Below are 16,760 nucleotides of genomic sequence, written 5' to 3'. Positions count from 1 at the left end.
CCTGCTGTCATCCTCAAGGATACTGGGATTTCTTTTAGTGTCTGTTCTGTGGAGTGTACTGTTTCCACTTGTTACATAGAAGAAGGAAAAGAACAGTAGTGTAAAAATTTATGAAATCCATATAAAATTTAATAGTATCAAACAAAAGCTAATTTATTAATTTTAACAAATGTACATGGTTATGTAAGTTGTTAACATTAGGCAAGGTGGTGAAGGTATATGGAAACTTGCCATACTATCTTTGAAACTTTCCTAAAAATCTAAAATCATTTCAACAGAGAAAGGCTTAAAAATGCATCATGTGACACTAAAGAAAATTTAGTTGAGGATCTTCTGATCATTTTCTTCAAAAACATAGGAACAAATTTTCACTGTTGTCCTTCACTCCATTTTTTACCCCTTTAGAGTCCTTTAAATCCGTGATTACCCCTGGTCCTATTGATGCTTATGGAATAGGCACTGGATAAATGCTTGCTGAATGAATCAGCCCTTTTGATGTATTTAAAGAACCTTTTATTATTGGGATTTGTATTGCCTTGAAAGGTGCTCCTAAAATTTTCTTTGACTCACTTAAGTTTGAATTGCCCCTGACCTGCCACATTGTGTGCTTTTTGGTTCTCTTCATAAAAGAGACACAGGACGATGTAAAAAGATACATACTGTACTCACCCCTCTCCCCTTCAGCTGTTATAATGGATTCTTTGAACTCTGCAAGTTATCTATCCCTACATGGGTTTTATTTTACTACCTGGTCTTTGATAAGAAATGATAAAAAAATGAGGCAGTCATTATTTAAGTTAGTATATATCAATACAGATCAAAAAAGTGTAAATTGGGTCACTGACTAGAGAAAATAAAAGGGCCTATTGGGTGTAGTACTTGATCTTAAAATTCCTTTTGAAACACTCCCTGGGCTTTCCCCGGGTTTTCTGTACATTCTTCATCATTGAGGTGAGTGCTGTTTGGCTGGCTTGATTTGCATGTTTGTTGTACACATGTTGTCCCTCTCTTGCTAGTGTTTCAGTCTAAACTTTCCTGTGTGTTCTTGATCCATTCACTTACTCCCATGCTCTTTGCTGTCTTAATCCTTCAATATTTTCCCTTGCTCTCATCTTTAAAAACAACTTCTCTCTTTTCAGTATTTTCATTCACCCATTAAAAAGTACTGGGATCTCATTGATTCTGGAAAACACACAATGCCCTATCTGTGTTTCCCACATCAAATTAAAAAAGTAATCTCAAAAGCCATGTATACTCATTTTGTATACTGTTGATTTTGCAACTACTAATTTCTTCAATTCTCTAACATTTCTATCACCATTATTGTACTGAAGGTATTCTTTAAAAGCCCCAGTTACTAACTAGTAACCAAATTCTGTGATATCTCTGAGCAGTTGGACACTATGGAACCCCAGCCCTGGAAGTCCTCCACTGTTGACTCCTATAACATTCAAATCTCCTGGAACTATTCTGACCTCAACTGCACTATTTATTTCCTCTGCTTCTACTCTTCCTTCCAACTTTTCATTGGTTCTGACTTTGACCTTCTTATTACTCTTTACCTGTACTCTTTTCCTTGCCTATACAAACTATGTGCTTTGGCCTTCCTAATTGCTTTACTAATCATACATAATGACTCTGAAATTGATTCCTGTCCTTAATATTGTTCCTGAGTAGCAATCTCACCTTACTGAACACAGATGCTATATGTTTCTACCAGCACCTTACATAAAGATAACAAACTCAAGTTATCCAAAATTAAATATATTTTCTTCATTCTATGAATTGACCCTCCACCACATATTTGTCAACGTCAGTGATGTAAAATACTTCTTTTCAGAGTTTCAATCCTTCTCTTTAGCTTACCTCAAACAGTTGTTCTGTATTCAAGACCTTTCAGGTTTCCCTGCATTTTTGCTGCCCTCCACATTTCTACCTCTACTACCCTTTGCCGGGCAGTCAGTACTTTTTAGGGATTCGAGTTGTCATTTTATTAGAGAGTGCTTTCTTTGGTAGATTCATCTCTTTGTAAGCAGTTGTAAACCTATATAGTATCTGGCTCCCACCCCTACCTTTTAACACTGGCTGTTCTTATTCTGATGATGGTTTGGATTTGCCATGAGTTTCAGTGTTTCCATTGAGGTACACAGCATAGAAATTCATTATTGTTTTTAGTTGAAAATAAAAGAAACACACAAGAAGTAAAGAGTGATGTGTATTCTCTAGTTGTGATGACTTAAACATGTTCATTCAACTTTTGTCCTATCTCTAAATTATTTCAGCATCAGGGATTCATTTTTCTGCCCCTTCACACACTCCTCTTAATTTACCACCAATGCAACAGAGAAAACCGACATGAATTCTCACTCATGGCACCCTCAAGTTACTACTATTTGGCTCAGGCCACACTGCTTGTGGAATAGCTTGAACAAAGGAGTGAGGATATGGCATTGTATGAATGAGAAGCCAAAGTCAGTATTGGAAGGAGAGTTCGGGGTATTGGATTCAAGGAGAAGTTGCAAATCCATGATGAAGGAGGAAGACAGAAATTGAAGACATTTGAACCAGCTTGAAAAATAAGTGGACCTCTGTATGAAGTGAAAATATTTAAGAGTCCAGCCAACAACAACAGCAAAATCCTTGGCTAGTTGTGTAGATTAGAAGATAAGTTGGCTGAAAGGTGAACATAAGAAAAAAATTGGACCTCGGTTTTCATATTTTTTGTTGTTTTTAATTAATGTGTTAGATTAGGACTGCATTTCCTAAGACTTAAATTGAAACATTATCAGTGAACTAATTGGTCCAATTTAAGCCATCCAGCCCTAAAAACTCTGTCATTTGACCTGAAAGTGGAGTTAACATCCTCAGACTCTTTCTTATCTCAACAGAAATTATGTGGTGTTGAGAGATTCCTTTTAAAAATTGTTCCCATAGGTCTTACTTTCTATTTCCAGGGTTCTGACCAATAGCCCTAAAACTACCAATGCCACGTCACTGTGGTATAGGAATTTTTAACATGAAGGACAAAAGCTTTAGCAGCCCTGTGAACTCTGAAATTGTATTATTTTCTGAGTGTCTGCTGAAATATTTTAACAGATCCTTAAAGACATCGGAGATCCAAAGAAGCTACTGTCCCCGAGATTTATCAATGTGAGTTGGATATTGGAAATCCTTTAAAACATAAATTTGAGTATGTAATCCTCTGTTTTATAACCTGTTGTGTTCCCCTTGGCTCTTAGAATGAAAACCAAATTTATGGCACGTGACCTATAACCCTTGAATGGAACTCAGTTTCGAAATCTCTGGCCTGGGTTTGCATTGCTTTCCCTCTAGACCCCCTGGCTTGAAAACATGACCACATTTCAGTCCCTTTAACAAGCTATGCTTTCTCTCATCTCAGGGTCCTGCACATTCTTTTCCTTTTTTATCCCTAGCAGAACTGTCCCCATTATCATCCCACAAGCTGCCCCACCCCACCGCTTCCTCTCAGTTACCTTCTATCTCACTCCTTATGCCAGCTCAAACATTGCTTTCTTAAGTCCCTCCTGCCTCTTGAGACAAAATGAGGTTCTATTCTTTCACGTGTTCATAATGGCCTTCCAATTCTAAGCCATGACATGTATCATGCTTATAATTATAAATTTGAATCACAATTTCATGTATATATATTTCTCCTCCTGTAAGCCCCTGGAGGGGGAAGATGTTGATGGGTTAATTTTCATTGTATCATTTGTATCACCTAGGACAGAGTCTGGCACTCAGTGCATGTGCAGTAGATTTGTTGAATGAACACATACTTTGATTTAATATTTTGGAACTTCTAATTTCAATGTGTAGCGACATTCACACACCTCATAGCATCCTCCACAGAATTTTAGTACATTTTAAATCGTAATTCAATAATTGCTGACGAATGACGAGGTGTTTTCATAACAAAGAAATGCTGCTTTCCCAAAGACAGTTACCCTAATCTTATGTTCTTGTTTTTATTTCCCATATGTAAGGATGCTAAACGATCTAATTTCTTGGTCAATTGTTTAAAAAAGTATTTCCAGAAAGATGAATGCTAATGATCATGTTTAAGGCTTTAGAACTTTCATATATTTTTCCTATCTCCCTGTGGTGTTTGTCCACATGAAATATGAGAAGAGCTTATCATTTGATTTTTCATATCCCTTAGTCAATGTGAGTTGATATGCACAGAGTATAATGAGACCATATACCTTCCTGCACATTTTAAAGAATTATATGCATTTGCCTCATTGTATGTTAACTGAAATATGGAACTAGTAAATACTGACTGAGAGCACTTAATTGCTTAGGCCATCATCCTGGCACAGTGAGCCTTTCATAATTCTTAATAATATGTTTTTGATTATTTGTTGCCTGAGTGCCATATCATAATAACTTACGTGAATGTAAGCATCTTTACGTATGGGCATATGGTGTTTTATGTAAGTGAGCTATAAACTGATAAGATGACACTGGAGTTAAATAATAAAAAGTGATACCTAACCGTAGAGAAATGAACATTTCCTCAGTTATGCTTTTCCAAAATTGGGAGGCATACTACTTTCTGTCAATAGATGCCTTTACTGATGAGGCTGAGATTGTCTTGATACTCATAACCTTGTAGTGCTTGAACAATTTTATTTTGTCTTACAGAAATGACTTTAAGAGCAGGTGTTATTAGACACATAATGCAATATATGTTGATAAGTTAGAGAGAATATGAAAAAATAAAGCCCACAAAATACGTTTTATCTATAGTAAAAATAAATATGTGTAGTTTGACAAAACCTATTATCTAAACTCAGTATTCTGGGACCTACTGAAAGAAAGAGAAAAACTGAGTTTTAGCAGCCACGTTATCCCAGGAAGAGAGCTAGCTCGCAGGATGCTAGAACCTCATTTTGATTTTGGTTTGATGAACGTTGCTCATGAAAGTGTATAGCGTTACTGAAGAGCTCCACATGTGCAAGACCACCTCACTGAGCTAGGAATCAAGCACTAAGTACTTTCAAAAGTAAGTACAGTCTCATTGACTGCCTCTCACTCAGCCTTTGAGTGACAGTGGACCTGAAGCCCTCTGCCTCTATGCAAGCCTTAATAATGGAAATTCATAGCAAAGATGAAAGGCTAAATATGATGTTGAAAAAGGAGGTAAATATGCTTTTTCATGATAAGATAGTAAGTGAATGTAATAAGAGCTTCTTAAGAGTTACAAATTGTGCTGTAGATTCTACGTGGACTATCTTAGCTAGCCATAACCACTTTGGGTGAAGTACTATTCTTATTATTCGGTATTAGCATCTAATTTGATAAAATGAGGTTCAGAGAAGAGTGAAACTGATCTTGGGCCACACAGTTGACCCTGTAGTATGTGGGCTAGAAACTAATCTTGGAATTAAAAAGGCCAGGCTTCTAATCACAGCACAAAGAAATGAGGAACTACAAAGATAGGCTTTCATGAAGAGAGCTGCCACAGGCTATGTGAGAAAACTGTTTTTGAAACTACATGGTTTAAACTGTATTTATTTATTTATTTATTTATTTATTTATTTATTTATTTATTTAATAAGTAGGACCCAGAGCAATGCTATTGAAGTTGGGGTTTGGAGAATTAAGATAGAATAGGACCCAGTAAATCTCCTTAGCATTCTTATCCTTCTTCCACTCCCATTCTCTCTCTTACCAGTCTACACATACAAAAATGAATGAACCAAACTCATAAATCCCATAAAAGCTATCCTTAATCTGTCCCTCTTTTAGTGTGCTTATAAAAAAAAAAAAAGGCCAATAGCTTTCAGTGAAATATGATATGGACTGATGCAGAGAGCTCTGCACAATTTTTAGGATTTGGCTTGGCAAAATCTGTTCTTTTCTCAGGAGCAGGAAATACATACAATGAAGTAAATTCATCCAGTGTATAAACAATTTACAGAGTGCAAGTTTTTCTGGGAAATTGACTGGTACTGCTATATCACTAGTGTACCTTATATAACAATTGTCAAATGGGTTTTTTCCCCTAATTTCCAGATTCATAAATAGAAATAATGCCTGTATTTTTGATGCTGTAATGAAAAAATATTATACTATACAACTTTTTAAGAAATTTTTTAAGAAGTTAAAGTATTACTAAAAATTTTCTTGCCTATTTTAAATTTGTCACATTTAGAAAAATCCATTACATTTTATTATTTTAAAATGTAATGTTGCAGCCTAGAAGTTCAAACTCTATAGGTTGGGGATCAAGATATGTTACAATATATATTTCAATTTTCTAGGCTTTTCCCTATCAAATACTAATAAGTTATCTAAATAAAGGAATTACATTTTGCATCAAGTGCATATGTGCCATGATCTTATAAAGGACACAACAGTGCTTCTTATTGAACTGGAACTTGACCTTACCATTTGAGAACTACATTCTGAGAAGATATTACATAATTATTAACAGCAGTGAGGGATATGAACTTATTGTCTTGTTATGTCACAATTCATGTTGAATCAGTGCCAGTGAATAGCTATACCATGATAATCTAGAGAGCCAAAAGGAAACAAAAATAGCATGAATACACAAAGGGCAAACCAATACAAAATGTACTATACATTTGTGCATGATATTTTCCCCTCAGCTCTATTTAGTTAAAAGTATTAGAGAAAGTAATTTTTCATGAGGTTAATTCAAACTGGATGAAAAGACAGTCAAGCAGTTGATTAGCTAAAAATGTTAATCAATTTATGTAGATTTGAAGGAAGACAAATGGCAGGGAAATCTTACAGTTGAAGTGTAGAATCTTAAGACCATGCAAGTACATATTAATCACAAAAAAATACATGTTGTGTTTAAAATTCACAAAACGTGTGTGTGTATTTTGAAGTTCAGAGCATCTCAAAATTTAAGTCTAGATGATAAAAATCGGTGAAAATAAATATTTAGTTATATTCTTTTTTTCTAAAGATTTTACTTATTTGAGAGAGAGAGAGAGAGAGAGAGAGAGTGAGAGAAAGCGAGGGTGCACGAGCAGCAGAGAGATGGAGAAGCATGCTCCCTGTTGAACAGGGAGCCAAATGCCAAAGCCGGGCTCGATCCCAGGACCCTGGAATCATGATCTGAGCCAAGGGCAGATGCTTAACCAACTGAGCCACCCAGATGTCCCCCAGTACTTAGCAATATTGTGATAAGCTTAGTCATTCTTCTAACTTTATAGTCAGGCTATTGATAGTAAATATATGTATCCCAGTGCAAGACAGATGGATGATATTACTTTTAATTATAAGAGCATTGTCTTTGTCATAACTCCATTGCTAGCATAATTTTGCTTAGTGCTATGCTAATAAGTTTCTGTGGTATAGATATTGGAGTTTTGAAGTTCCCCTAGGATGTGAAATGTCAGTAAGATTTAAAAAAAAAATAGAGAAAAAAAAAGAAAACCCAACTCCAAACTGCTTAAGTTATTAAGTGCTAGTAATTAAAATGTGTAAATAACAATCAACTTGTAATTTTGGTTTCATCTTAGACTTCCAACTCTTTAACAGAAATGGGACATTATATACAGAACCTTAATTACTAGTTTAGTAACATTAATGTTAACTAGACATGTCTGGGTCATTATAACTCTCAGTAGAATAGCATTCTCTGCGAAATAATCCACTGAGGAAAGGAAGTTTCAGTTTTCAAATGTGGAGAGAAAACTAAGTCCAGAAAAGAAATATCCAATTTATTAAAATTAAAATAATTTATTTTATTTAAAATAAAATAATAGAATCAGTTAGCCTTATTGACCATAAATTTCTGTTAAAAGCCCAATAAATACAGATATAAATACACAACACATAGATATATATTGGTTAATTTAAAATAATTTGCAATGTATATTTAAATTTTAAAAAACAATTGAGCAGCAGTATGAATGAGGAAATATAAAGCTGCTTTATTACATATTTCATGGTTACTGAAAGGAAAAAAAAAACAACTTCCTGCTTCTGGGGAGTACAAACAATTATTTGAAGTAACATATACTACAAATGAACCATCTAATTCCTGTTTCATTGATACATCAGGCAAAAGAGTTTAAATGACAAACTTGTAGCAATATTGTTTTTAAATATTTTATTTATATATTTGAGAGAGAGAGAGAGAGAGCATGATGAGTGGGGAGGAGCAGCAGGGAAGTAGTAGCAGTGGGGAGCTGCCCTGCTTGGTGCTGGAATCCAGGACCCTGAGATCATGACCTGACCTGAACACAGACTCTTAACTGACTGAGCCACCCAGGCACCCCGAAGTTAACAATTGTTTAAACAGAATAGACACATGAACATTTGCAGAACACTAAGTGAAATTTTAGATTTCAGAACAGATTCCTTTAACAAGCAAAAATTCACACACTCACATTTAGAAACTACCCTTAAATTGTTTTTCATTCTCTCTTCGAGTTTCTGCTTTAAAAGTAGAATTAAATTTAGCAATAAATGTTATACTCTATAAATCAATTTAGTCAAATTTACCCTAATAGTTTGTCTGCATTGTTTTGAAAGCAGAAAACCCTGTTAAATAGCTACAGCTACAACCTCTTCATTATGTAACATGCTCAGCTTCCTGTTTTTGCTTTTGTTGTGGGCATAAGCACAATGTTCTTTTTTTTGCTTCATTTGTGTTCACTTGTATAATAAAGACTATAATGTGGCACTTGAAGATGTGGACCTATCCCTGTGGGTGTGTTGTCTCCATAACTGTTCTGTATCTTATTACTGTATCGTTTTCCTAGACAGATTGTAAATTCCTGAAGCTAGGATTTCTGTTTTATTATGAAAAATTTTCCTGATACCATTTATCTTAACCTGAGATCCCTATCTGTATAAGAGGTACTCAATACATTCTACATCCAACATTTAAAATGTGTCAGGGGGGCTGAAAATGTAAAAGCCAATTTAAACTGATAGCTAAAACTACTTTTTCAAAATTCTCTTTTGAAGTTTTAAAGAACTTGCCAAATATATGACTTAAGTACCTCTTTTTTTTTTTCCCCTTGTGCTTTTGTTCATTTTGGTAGCAGCTCAATGGAAGGCAAATGACCTGCATAATCTACAAACTGCATTTATGCATAGCTTGTATTTTATTTTAACCAAGTTCTAAGTATACTTGCCCATAGTGAGTATTTAGGAAAAGTTCCTAAGATGGAACCACTCTGGGTTAGACGGAATTTAAATCCACTTGGTAAGAATGTCTTGAAGATTAACAACATCCCAGATCTAAAGAGATTCCCAATCTTTGCAGTCTTCTTCAAATTAAAATTTTACAAACTTAGATTTCTTTTCTAAAAATAGATTTTATTTATTTGAGAGTGAGAGAGAGCGAGGTTGCAGGGGTGGTGGTGGTTAGAAGGGTAGAGGGAAAGGGAAGCAAGCTGCCCACTGAGCTGGGAGTCATCCTGGGGCTTCATCCCAGGACTCTGGGATCATGACCTGAGCTGAAGGCAGATGCTTGACCATTGGAGCCACCCGGTGCCCCACATAATTAGATTTCAAAAGATTTATCAGGTATTGTCTGTAAAACAGAACTGGATAGTTGTTCACGCAATATTATATTATTTTGTTGTGACTTTTTCGCCACTTTCCTGTATTATATTTAAGTTTTAAAGAATTAAAGAAAAGGTAGATACCGTGTTTGTAGGTTTTTTTGTTGTTGTTGTTTTGTTATTTTTTAAGTAATTATGTTCAGGTCAGGAACACATTTCTTCTCAATTTCTTGTTACCACTCCAGTGCCATGACCTAGAAATGAAAAGTTCTATAACTCCCTTACATTAATTTAGAGAAAACCATAATTAACTTATGAAAAATGCAATTCATGCTAAAATACTGAGAATCACTGAGCAACTGATTACAAAATCAATGATTTTTTTCCCTAAAGTTTTAAAATTTGGAAGAACAAGATGAATTTGTTGATCTACTATGGTTGTCGTCGTCTTCTTCTTCTTCTTCTTCTTCTTCTTCTTCTTCTTCTTCTTTCTTCTTCTTCTTCCTCTTCTTCTTTTTTAACCCATATTATGGTGTAATTTGAGCACTTGCCCTCGATTCTGGGTATTGAGGAACTGTGCTTTGAAAACTGGGTTGGGATGAAACTAAGAGCTACAGTTTAAAATATATGGTGAATAAAATTACTCAATTATTTCTTTTAGTAACTCAAGAGTAAACAATGTTTTCTAAAAATATATATATATATATATTTTTGCCATTTGAGAGAAAGAAAAAATTAGAGGGGGTAAAATTGTGAGTTAATACCTGATTATTAATATCTGCCAACAATGTTGAATCCATTCTTTGACATCAATAGTTCTGCATATTTCATCCTGACCTACGCCCTTAGCATTCCATGTATAATGCTAATGACTACAATTTACAATAAAGAGTAGAATTCTGTAATCATAAGGGCATAATAAAAATTCCAAATTGAGAAATAATTTAAAAATAGAATTATTTATAGAGAACGTATATGCCTAGTTTGCAGAAGCTTTAGATTCTTTAAGAAATATATTGGATCTCATCCTTGTTCCTAATGATTTTATTCTCTAATTGAGGAAATGAGACAATCATGAAACAGTTAATGAACAGTTTGAAATGTTAAATTTTACAAAGCACTTAAGTAAGAACCGGTTTGTATGAGATCATGTTGTTATTGTTCTTGTATATGTATCAGAGGGACAAGACATGTGCCTTTTAGGTCTGACATCTGACTATCTCTGCTGGCCTCACAGGATGTATTTAAAAACCAGGGACTTAAAACCAGGGACCTTAAAAACCAGGGACTATAAGACCAAAAACAAAACAAAACAAAACAAAACAAAAACACTTCAGTGACAATAAGTTTGAGAAACAATGGCATGAATAGTATTAGATATCTTTAGCAATACACTAAAAGAATAGCCTACTGTACATTGGACATTTGAAAAGTAGACATAGCATATTTTAAACCTCATTTTTTTTCCTGTACCTGGAATTCTAGAGAATGCATTTTAAGAAATGCTATCTTAGTGAGTTTTCCATGGTTCATGTTAGAACTCAGTCTTGATGCTTAGGGATTGAATTTTGTCATTAAGCAGAAACTAGAACTATCTCTCAAAAATAGATTTGAATTAACCAATCTCATAAGACCAATCTGTGAAATCAGAATGCCAACAATTTAATTAAGAATGAGGAATATGACCACAAGAGAGACCAAATACAATCCTCTGAGTGGTATTCTCTCTTCCTATAGGTGCACAGCATAGGAAAATAAGTTATAATTAGGAAACTAGTTGGTGAACATGAAAACAAAACAAAGTAAGGTAAAAACAGGCTTCAAATGTGTAATGCCATTGCATTGAAATAACCTAAGGTCGCCATCTCCAAGAAAAGAATACGCCTATCATTAACACCATACAAGTTACACCTTTGGCCCAGAGCATACTTTCCCTTGGACACTGTTTTAATTATGTTGCCAAAATTTATCAGCCATAAGCCATTCTCTTTTATGGGCAGCTACTCTCCTGGCTTTCAGTGGCTCATCCTTTGTGTAGCTGTGTTAATCTATTTGATCAGATAACATTTGAGTCCTGCAGATTTGGAAAGTTATTAATTCCTTTTGTCCCTTTAAGATGATTTTTGTATACTTTGCTCTGGTAAGTGAAGATACAGTAAATTTTTTTTGGAATGCATTGGATTAGTGGTAGTGGAAAGTCTAATTATGATTTTTCCGGAAGAAAATGGAGAGTTAAGACTCAAGAGCCAGATGGAGGTTAGAAATAAATATTTTGGAGTCTTCTATATCATCGATATAGTTTGAGGAAAAATAGATGGGATTATCTGTAGAAAGAATATGATAAAAATATACAAAGAATAGAGCACTGGTAAGCATTAAATTAGTAAATGGGATAGGAAAGAAGACCACAGAGTATTCAAAAGTGGAAGAAGAAAGAAAATGGAGAGAACTAATCATGTGGCACAGTACTTGTAAGGATATAAATGTATATAATCTATATCTATGTATCTCTCTGTATATGTATCTGTATACATACATTGTACAAACATAATTTTACAAACATAATTTGTATATCTTTATCTCTCCTCCCCCTTCTTTCCTGTTCCTTTTGTGTCTGGAATATTATAGAATATCACCTTTAAGCATCAGATTAAACTAAGAAGAACATCATTAGTTTAGTGGGATGAGGAGACGCTTCTTTCTGCCTGATGATTGGAAGTAGTACTAAATCCAGAAAACTCAAATGACCTCCCAGGGTATGTTTCCTTTTATGTTTGAAAATCCGGATTCAGTATTCATTCATTTCATTGGATTTTTGCTGGTCTAACAGAGGTTTCTTTTCCTCAAACTAACATATTTTGGGAGAAATTTGTTGAAGGTATGAGGGGTAGAAATATACATAGATGTAAAGGAGCCTCTTGAAAGATATAGGATCAATATTGCCCCTTTTCTTTTGTAATTCAATAATATTGAAAATTCTCTGGAAATTTGGTATGTTTCTGATGGAGAACAGTAGGGGGAAAAATGTGCTTTTGTATTTTCAAAGGAAACAAACCTAAAGGGATCTGGATCCAAATTTAATCCAGTGACCTAGAGGTTCATGGCATTCCCCCAGACCTGCTGCCCCATCAGAGTGCTTGAGCTTTGGAAACAATGGATAAGCAGTGTGGGTGATCTGAAGATTTTCCAACTGACAATAAAAGGATAATGATGGGATGAGCATTAAGACTAGCATGATAAGCAGACACTCTACTTGTTTCTGGTTGATGTTTGAAAGCAAGACCATATTCAAAGCCTGCTAGGCTACATGAGAAATATTTGGGGTTCACAACAGAACTTAGACACACTCAACAACATGCAAAGGACAATTTCTCCTTGGAGAAAGGAGAGTTATGTCTGTATCTGTTCTATAAATTGTGGAAGAGATTCGTATGTTATAACAGTGCTATGTTATGAAAGCGAGAGAGGAGAGCACTTTAAGGAGGCAATTTTTGTAGAATAGTGAGGAAAATTAGAAGTAAGGAAAATATCTGTCATTTAAACATTAGAAAGTCAATTGTATATTAAAAGACTTATTAGAATGGTAGCAACAGAGTCCTAGATGGTCAGAGATTAAGCAATTAGGATTTTTGGGAGAAAGGACCTTTATCAAGCCGAGACCACTCTTTGGGGAAGTTTTTGTTTTTTTTTTTTTGGTTAATATATATACATATATATGCTTTTCATATCAATATATGTAACATATAATAAAATATTATAATATAAAATATTAAATAATGTTATATATATAGTTTAAAATCATTATTGCCCTTTAAAATACAGAATAGGCAGTAGGAAATAATAATGTGGGTTTTTTTCCTAATAGGTTCTACAATTAATTATTCTACTTTTAGTATGCACTGTGCTATTTGCTAAATAGAAATTTAAAAGAAAGAACATACATGAAAACATTTGATGAAACCAGTTCCTAAGAAAGCAAGCTGGGGGCTTCTGGGTGGCTCAGATGGTGAAGCATCTGCCTAGGCTCAGGTTATGATCTCCAGGTTCTGGGATCAAGCCCCACATTAGGCTATCTGCTCAGCGAGGAGTCTGCTTCTCTCTCTCTCTCTCTCTTTCTCTCCCTCTGCCTCTCCTCCTACTTGTGCTCTTTCTCTTTCTCTAATGAGTAAATTTTTAAAGAGTCTTTTAAAAAAAAGCAAGATGGGATGAGAGATCAAGTTGACGTTCTAAGAATTTCTAGATAGCCATGAAGTCCTGTTGAATTTAGAAATTGGAAGCATTACAGGAAATGGAAATAACACGGGCTTCAAAATCAGATTTATCTGAATACTGCTTTGGTAGGTTTTTATAATAAACACCTACTGTGGTCCAATCCACTTAACCAGATACTTCACATATAGTATGCCATTTAATCTTCACAGCTATCTTAAGTCAGCTCTACTTCCACATTTTAAGGAGGCAGGTTTGAGAATTAAATAAGTAAACTAATCTTTCTCAGGGAAGAGTTGGACTCCCTGGACCAAAGTAAAGGAAGAGTGATGTAAGTTTCATCTAGCTGATGTAAGAACACCTCAAATTTTACTTTTCTAGTAGCTATGAGAATGATGGAGCAAAATGCCTTTATTTAAGAAAGGTATCAATCAATAACTTTTAAAACTTGTAAGCAAGTACTAAATTTATATTCAAGAACTTATGAATAGAATTGTGAGTTTTGCATGGTTTGATATTTGATAGGTCAATTAGTAGAAAACATCACTTTCATCTCATTATGGCATTACTGAGCTTTATAACTTAGTCATGTCATCATTACAAGATTGAAATGGACTCTAATCATTTTGTTATTGTATTGTTTGTTACTGCCTCTTATAGATATAAAAAGTGAAGTTGTAAAACATGGACTGGTTTCCTGTACTCTGTTCGGTTTGATTTGCAATTCAGTGCCCTGAGCTCCAACCCACCCTGTTTTACTGAACTTTAGTTTTTTGTTTTTTAAATATTTTATTTATTTGAGAGAAAGAGAGAGAGAGAGAGAGAGAGAGAGAGAGAGAGAGAGAACAAGCAGTGGGGAGGGGCAGAGGGAGAGGGAGAGAGAGAAGCAGACTCTTTGCGGAACAGAAAGCCTGACTCAGGACTCGATCCCAGTACGTGAAGATCAAGACCCGAGCTGAAGGCAGACACTTAACTGACTGGTCCGCTCAGCTGTGCTGTGAACTTCAGGTTTTTATGTATGTAATTGTCTTTCTTTAGTGTATGACATTAAATTATTATTTTATACAATTTCTGGGGGGATTATAAATTATTATTTAAAGGAGAATCATTATGTTCTGTTTGTGTGGACTTACTTATTTGTACTGAATTTGATACTCCCATATCTGAAATATATTTCTTTTTAAATGCATGATAACATGCAAAGACTGCTTATTTTTTTCTTGAATAGTTTTCATACATGATTATAATATCTTTTCAATTCTGGAACTGCATTTGAATCCTGTCAGAAGTAAATGAACAACCTCAATTGAATACTTTAGTCCCCTTCAAGCTCTTTGAATTAGATTATCCCTGTCTGCAACTTTTAATTCAAATGGAAAACACCACAGGAGATGCGACCCGATTGTTAATAGAAGTGTCTGATTCTGGTGCAACAGTACAAACTCTCCTTACGTTATACCTAAAATATTGACTTTGCAAGATATATATATAGGAATTTTTTAAGCTATATGTTTGTGCAAGTTTTCAAATAAACACCTATGAGAGGGAAGAGTCAATTTAAAGTCAGTCTTTTATAATGGACTAGTCTATATTTATGACTTTGATTGTATAATGATTCAATAATGTAAGACAGACTATTTCTGTAGTAGCTTTATTTTTACGTTTCTTTTCTGTATAAATATAGGAACAAGGAAGAATTTTCACTTCAAATATTGTCTGTGGTATGTAGAGAATATCAAATACTTTAGGTGAGTATTTCAGTAGAGAGTTAAAATCATGCTGCCCATTTGTTTATAATCAGAGACATGGTTATTGCATTGCTTTTCCAGTTCTGAGTCCATCAGGAGCTTCTGACCATTTCAGTGTATGTACCATATTGATAGCTAGTATGTTGCCCAAAGTTGTATTTAAACTACTGAAAGTGAGGAATTGTGAAGCCTACTTTCAGAGTTCACATTGTTATCTTTCTGTTTCAGTTTTCATTGTATAAACATATATTTCCCGCACTGACTATTTCTTTCCAGAGGTTGTATTGAATTGGGACACATATTTAAATGTTACCTTATGACAGCCCCTGAATAAATATGTATACTTTTTTTTTTTCTGATATCTGTATCTCAGTTACTTTTAAGGAACATGTGTGTAAGTGTGTGTGAGAAAGAGAAGGATGGGTGGGAGATTTTCATAGGCACCTACCTTAGCCTGCATGAAATAGCCTATATGAGATATAAAAATGAGTATGATACAACATTTATAGTAATTTATCACTATTTTTACCTATCTAAAATATTTTTATGATAATATACTATAAACAGGGCCTATGAAACAGATTGGCTTGGTGTTAGAGAATGAACTGGAACAAAATTTCTTTTGATCACTTAGAGGAGGAATTAAAATTGAAGCAGTCACTTAACACCTACTGTGGTCCAATCCCCTTAACCAGATATTTCACATATATTATGCCATTTAATCTTCACAGCTATCTTAAGTCAGCTTTACTTCCACATTTTAAGGAGGCAAGTTTGAGAATTAGATAAGTAAACTAACTTGCTTTGAGGTGTCAAAATGAGTGATGTGACCGACAATCCAAGCCCTTGTCTATTTGACCAATGGATCACTTCCATACATTTAAGTTATTTTATATGCTGACACTTGAAGTTTCAGTGTGGGGAGTCTATCGCCTTCTATTCTTTGTTTTTTTACACTTTTTTTTCATTTATTTTTTTAAAATTTTTATTTATTTATGATAGTCACACACAGAGAGAGAGAGAGAGAGGCAGAGACATAGGCAGAGGGAGAAGCAAGCTTCATGCACCAGGAGCCCAACGTGGGATTCGATCCCAGGTCGTGCCCTGGGCCAAAGGCAGGCCCTAAACCGCTGCGCCACCAGGGATCCCTGTTTTTTTGCACTTTTATGGTGAAGTGGTTGCTTCTTTATTTCTGTAAACACTGTACAATTTCTTAAAACTTGAAACATTCTCCAGATTAGGAATACTCTCTTTGCTTTGGTGGACAAAAAGATGAGAGATA

Source organism: Canis lupus, chromosome 1 (assembly GCF_048164855.1).
Source record: "Canis lupus baileyi chromosome 1, mCanLup2.hap1, whole genome shotgun sequence".
Taxonomy (NCBI): Eukaryota; Metazoa; Chordata; class Mammalia; order Carnivora; family Canidae; genus Canis; species Canis lupus.
This window is presented reverse-complemented; position numbering follows the sequence as displayed.